The sequence below is a fragment of the Ischnura elegans genome, chromosome 11, assembly GCF_921293095.1.
Source record: "Ischnura elegans chromosome 11, ioIscEleg1.1, whole genome shotgun sequence".
NCBI classification, from domain to species: Eukaryota; Metazoa; Arthropoda; class Insecta; order Odonata; family Coenagrionidae; genus Ischnura; species Ischnura elegans.
In genome coordinates, this window is record NC_060256.1 from 90,117,317 (window position 1) to 90,124,223 (window position 6,907).

Genomic DNA, 6,907 nt, shown 5'->3' on the forward strand with positions numbered 1-6,907 from the left:
ATGGTATTTAGATTAAATATATTGTTTCATGTGGCATTAAGAATTTTAGCATGCAGGCTTTTGTCTACTCATGCGTTTAAACCTGTGTAATTATATTCACTATAATTTCTACTGGACCATGTCTTATCATCGACGTTACGATTAGTAGATTCTCTCCGTGATTCAGTGGAACCATTTATATTTGACAAGAGACAACTTCAAATAGTTCAAAATGCAGTGATAATTTTAATGGTTAAGAAAGTGTTTGAAGGTGAACCTGATAAAGTAATGAATTCTGAGGTATGTTTATCACCGCTTGTAGGCTTGCGCAATCACATGCACTTATCGATGAAAGAAAATTATCACGAATCAGATCTTCCTTTATTTTGACTAGCTGGACTCCCAGGGCCGTATTTTAAGACGTTCCTAGAGGAACGACTCTTCCTGTGTGACGCGTTACTAGGGGGAAATCAACCTCCAAGCGTTTTTTAAACGTACCTCCTTCTTAGTAGAATCAACTCCATCTACAAGCTTACCGAATTTCTCCCTACTATTTTGAGCATGGATCAGACCACCCTTCTAAATTGTAGGAACTGTTTCAAGGCCTAATATGGCGGAATGCGTTGTTAACCTCCGGATTTTGTCATTTTTTTCCGGACACATTTTGCAGTATGCGATCAAAATTCCATAAAAATTACGCTTTTTTAACGTGATGATATTTATTTGTTTCATAATATATGCCTGTTATGAGGAAACGTATAAAAAGAACGAAAAAAGCGTTGTCTGTAAGTAAACAACCGTTGTTATGAAATGGATGCTGAATTTTCAAGGTATGTGTTGAAAGAGTCGTATATTTATGTTGGACGAATACACTTAAGGGATAGGTAGAATATCATTGAGTACTACTATTCAGAAAGGAATTTCTCCAGAGGTATCGCTTCACAATATGAACCGTAACAGACGTTATTTTACCCTCTGAATGGAGTGAACATTTAAGCAATCGTGTTCTGACGATTCCGTATATGTTAAAACTGCTAATTGCCTTTAGGTTTTATGCCTCCGGGTCATTCCAGGTATGTGGTATTTTTACGCAAGATTTATATTATCGCTTTGATTATGTAACACAGTATTAAATCTCGTTTGTGGCGATCTACCCGGAGTTGCTCAGGGGACGGTGTTGAGAATAATTAAGGTATGATTTCTCCTTAGTTTGGAAATTGTATGAATGAAAATTTTCCATTTGGAGGGGAAGTGTTATAAGGTATTGAGTTCAAAATATTTGGTAACCGTTACAGAGCATCAGTAATGACCTGGTGGCATTGATACCTCGTTACAAATGTAAACATAAGTTGCCAATTTCAGAGGAAAATACTGCTAGATGTAAGACATCTTTTTATGACAAAGGTTGATTTCCTAGAGTATACGTATTGGGTGGTATCGACTGCACCTATGTTCCTACTGTGAGTTCGGGGGGAGAGTTAGGCTAATTGTACGGAAACCGGAATAGATCATATGGTTTTCATTAAACGTAAAGGTATGTAAATGTTTATTTACCAAGTTTATCACAACGTATCTTATGTTGAAATTGGCAGCTTCATCTCAAGGCATATTATGGTTTGAAAATATCAAGCTGAGGCAAACCGTGGTTGCTGAGTAATTCTACTTCTTAATAAATGGGATTCTGCTTATCCCTTTAGTGTATTTTTCTAACTGATACATAAAGCTCTTCCGAAACACATCTCCATACTGTACTGTTCCATTGTAATGGGTCTTGTTTAGTCTTGAATAAAATTATATTATTCCAATGAAAATCCATATAGGTAGTTCCTTCATTTTCCTTTCCTGCCCAAGACTCCCACTTCCTTTGCATGTCCCTTACAATGTATAAATACAGTTAACGACATGAAGATAGGTAGAGTTATCTCTTGTCACGGGTACTTCATTCTCCTAATTTAATACCCTATCTCATTATGTTAGGCCCTTTCAAAGTACCCATTTCATATTTGTAGGGACATACATACAATGGTATGCATAAATAATCATTAATAATGCATGGGTGATAATAATAATTATGCCAAAAAATTGGATTTTAGCAATGTAATGTCAAGAAATAAATAAAATTAAACAGTTCTATTTTAAAATTATAAATATTTGAACTAACCTTAGCAGAATCACTTTTAATTAAAAAATGGAGTGGTAATCAGCCAGATAATGAAACATGACTGTCTGATGGAAGGGCTGATAGAAGGAAGGAATTACAGAGTAAGGTAATGGAAGGCCTACCCCTGTTATTCATATTCTGAATTGGCTATTAATATCTTACAACATGGAGCAAGTAATCAAGAATGTAAATAAGGAATTCTATGTCAGCAATGGAACACTAGTACATAGGAGAATCAAGTCCGCAGGCATACTATATCAACCTTCATATTCAGTGACGATTGATATATGTGACTGATACTACTTAAAATATAAAATGGAATTTTTAAAAACTTTGATCCTTTAAAGGCAGTAATGCCTTGAGTAAGCAGTGAAATGACTAATTAGTGGAATTGTTCAAGCATACTACTTGATTAGTACTAAATTATTTTCACTCATGGGTGGTATGAATAAACGTCTTTTACAATTTTACATGAAAGCAACTATAAAATTGATAAAGCAGCAATGATTGACCTGGAGGCAGTAATAACTTACACGTTAACATAAATATTACTCACTTAATTTGCTAAACGAAAGTTTTTCCAACCATTAGTTCGTGTTACCTTCACCAACATGTTAAAATTATCCAAAAAATTGCTTCATTTTGAACCTCATACTGCACGTTTGATGTTGACCACTCACTGTATGAAAAGAATGCATACTACATTACATCTTGCCTTTACCTATGTCATCATTTTACCTGAAAAGATTGAAAGAAAGATATACATATATAGGGATTGGGAAATGCAGCTAAATAACATTATACAGGTTCAATTGAATTTAGCTTTATTAAATGAAAATTAAACACATTTACAAAAACAAGAGAAATTTACTAAGGAAGAACAAAGTTGTTGGCTGGCACTGAAATTAAAATCACAAAACACATTTCCGATAGCATGAAGACGATGCAAAATCTAATGCAAAAAAGGCAAAATTGCTAGTTGGATGTGCAGAATTAGATGAGGAAGAGATGGGATATGGCTTATGAAAGGCAGGAGTAATGAAGGCGGGGAAAAGCCATGCAGGTGCAGAAGTTCTCATTCCAGTTACAGAGAGGGCACCATCACCACAGGAAATGGTTCAGGTTAAGGCATAGAAGCAGGCAGCAGAGTTATGGCATCTTTCATGACATCGAGGTATCCAGCAGCCCAGGAGAGAGAAGCAGGAGCAGGAGCTGACCAATGTCAAGGAAGAGGAGGAATTCATAGAGGAGTATCTGAAAGCTTGCAAAGAAGTGGCATATAAGCATATGATACATATAAACTCCATGCAATAATACAGGCATAATTAGGTCTCTCAAAGCATGCATTATACCTTAATATCCATATGCAAACACAATGATCATTCACATGCTTTTAATATCTTCATTTGTAATAATTCATTTCAGAGAGCATTGAATGGATTCAATTTTATCACACTGGGTTTCAAAATTGAAAGCCTCCATAAACTGAGCCTAAGGCTAGTACCAGTATTTTAAGTTTGAATTCCCATCACTAATTTGCCTATTCTGCAGAGGCTCAAACTGAAACGTGCATCAAACTTCTAACTACATTTATTTTGTTTTCATTATCCCTAAAATTAGGTAATTGCAATGAATATATTTTCCCTGAATAACCTTTGTCAGATAATCATTTGCTAATGACTTTAAAAACATCAAGATAATGGAGAATTTTAAAATGAAAGCACAAGCAACACCAAGCAAAATATATCATAACAAATACCACACGCTTCAACTTCGCCTCCTCTGTTTGAAGCTGTATGCCTTGGATACACTTCTTAAATTCCTCCTCCATATGGATGATGTTTCCAGCAGCCTTGGCATTGGCAAGTTCCTGCTCCTTAATAGCACAAGCAATCTCCGCTTCCCTCTTCCGGATCCGCTGGATGGCATCCTACTTTTCATTGTAAGATGCCATGAGTCCCAGCCTAGCCTCCATCTCCTTCTCAATGGCCGCTTCCCTGATTAATTATGCCCTTTCTGTACTGCAAGAAGTCCCTGCAGATTGCATCCTCGGAGTGTATGCTTCCTCTCGATGGTGGTCATTTAACTCAGAGGAAAAATAAGAAAGTATAACGTTGATTAATGAAAATCATGTGACATAATTCCTGGAAATAGCATCAAGTAACTCAACTTAACTTCAACCATGATGATTATATTGGATATGCAATGACATTTTATAAAGGTCACAGAAAAATAACCACACAATACACAAAGGCTAGTATGATGCAGGTCAATTTCTCTTTAACGAAGTTGTATTCCTTTAAGCACAATCATGGTACTGTACACATTTTATATTTTTTGACTGACAGATGCAACATGATAATATTTTACTTGATAATAATCTCAGTGCAACACTAAGGAATTCCCTTTAATAATGATAGGAACATACCCGTTTTTTTAATCAACTTGCCTGATATCTCAGAAATGTTGAGAGGAAGCAAACAATCCAAGGTCCCATCCCTACCCACCGGGGAAACGCTAGGGACCGCCAACGCATCAGAGTCCCCAGCATTCGCCGGAGAGTAGGAGACGGACGGCGAGGCTATTTCCATCTCTGGTGGCAAATCTTCCTTACTGGTGGGTGTCATTGGTCCGCCACCACTCTTCATCATCTCCTGCCTTTCATTCGCCAGCTCTTCCCGTTTCCTCATCTTGATATTATCGCAACTCTTCCTCAATTGCTTGGCGGTACGCTGTGAGATAGAAAAATTATCCGTTACATTGAGATTTACGACAAAATATATCACTGGACTTGTAACCAAACCAAAAATAAATATCCATCACTACAGCCACAATTGATAATGCTACACGTACACTACGTATATTCACGAATTTATTTACTTTGCCACTAAATAACAATTACAGCAACTCCGCCACCATTGCGGAGTCGTTTTAATTGTTACCCCTACCCCGCCGCTACAAGCCGAAACCAAAAGCTTCACAATAATAATTCCATTAACATTCCATTAACTTGGAATTATTGTTGTGAAGCTTTTGATTTCGGCGCAGGAAAATAAGATTTACTTGTATCGCATGGCGCGAATCACGTCTAATCTTGTATTGGAAATGAAGGGAAATACGTTTCGTGAAAAATCTCTGGCCGCGACATAATCACGAAGGTTTTTTGCAATCTACCACCAAAGTGCACTTTATGAGGATTTCAGCAAAGAATCTAAAAAAAAGTTATAGCTTTTCACCGGTTTTTAAACCCCAAAACCAATGAACTAGCTACGAACCTAGATGAGCTACGTCGATGTTACCAACAGACTTACACGAGTTATGTTAGATTTTTGTTGAAAATGAGCAAGTTGTCTCGCGAAATGCCGAGCATGGATAGTCGCAATCGCAGAATGGCTCTTCATGAAAATGTCTCCGAATTTATAGATAGTTTTAAAATTATGACTTTGATAAATAGTTAGCGATCAGTCAGCAACCATTTTTCATAATTAATTGTTCATTGAAACAAAAATCTTTTCAACTATCAGACAATGCATTTATCACCATCATACTTCCAAACAAACATACTTACCTTCCGAACAAATTCGTTCGAATTAAATTCGTCCTGCACATTCAACTAGGCTCTCGCCTTCTTCGCCTTCCATAATGCATCCGTCTTCTTGCTTTCCAACACCTCCAGACGCTAGTTATGACGCCAATCAACAACTTCGTCTCTTCCCTTGTAAGCCTGTCCATCTTGTTGTCCTCCAGTTTTATTAATAAAAGCGATCTTCTTTTTGTTGATGCGTTCTTGCCGCAATGAACTGTGGGCAGCAAACGTCACACAAAGCATGACGTAGATATGAGAATTTCAGCGATCAACTCAACACCCACTACTTCGAAGAGGAAGAGTTTGGTGTTGCTGTAGGAACGTTCTTGACTGCGAATAGTAGGTGGAGATAAAACTCTTTCTCATCCCACTCCGGCGATAAGAGTATTGTTTAAAAATACGGCCCCCAGTATCCTTAAATGTTAGTCACGATGCTTTGTACGTTTATTCTACTCAGTTAATATTCACCAAGTGACCCGACCTCCCGGTAGCTGCTTCCTGAATTTTACCCTAAATGTCTACAGTTTTGCAAAAAACTGGTTATTTAATTACAGTTAGGTGTGAATATTTACAATATTTATTTTATTTTTCAAAAATCGCTTTGTGAGTAACGATCAAATTCTCATTAATTTATGCGAATTAAAAACTTCGTCGGACCAGGAATCGAACCGCGGGTATTAGGGTTTCGATAATAATTATAGATTTTGCAGACCATTAAGTTATCGTCTTTGTCATCCGTGTATTATTTTTGTTATCAGCTTTTTAGTTCCTTCGGATTATTCCTGAAAATGTTCATATAATCCTTTAACGTGCCTAAATAACCTTCTGAAGGCTAGAAAATTGGTCCCTTGTCTAAAGTAAGTTGATTTCCACACAGAAAGCACGACTTTTGACGGCGTCAGCCTTCGTTAAATGGTAATAGGTGTGTTCTTCGATTTTCTTGAGGAATGAAAGGGGCTCCTATGGTTATGCGAGTTCCAGGAGTAGACTCATATTGTCGGGATTTGGGTTAATGCCTTCCTTAAATCTTGGAATCGTCTGTGACTGCGTAAAAGTGAAATTCATGTTTGAAGCATCTCAACGCAGGGATATTAGCTTTTACAAACCAGAATATACGCTTAATTTCAATCCTAGAGATAATGATGGATAGAAATAAATAAATTCTTGGTAAAATAGTTCTC

At 36.9% G+C, this 6,907-nt stretch overlaps 1 long non-coding RNA gene across 1 annotated transcript; it reads right to left on the minus strand.

Annotated features, from left to right (window-relative positions):
* Positions 1–2,947: 2,947 nt before the first annotated feature.
* On the minus strand, positions 2,948–5,957 carry LOC124168238. Its single transcript, XR_006866879.1, has 2 exons — positions 5,709–5,957; positions 2,948–4,872 (listed from the first exon to the last, which is right to left on the minus strand). It is a non-coding gene; the product is annotated as an uncharacterized LOC124168238 (long non-coding RNA).
* Positions 5,958–6,907: the final 950 nt, after the last annotated feature.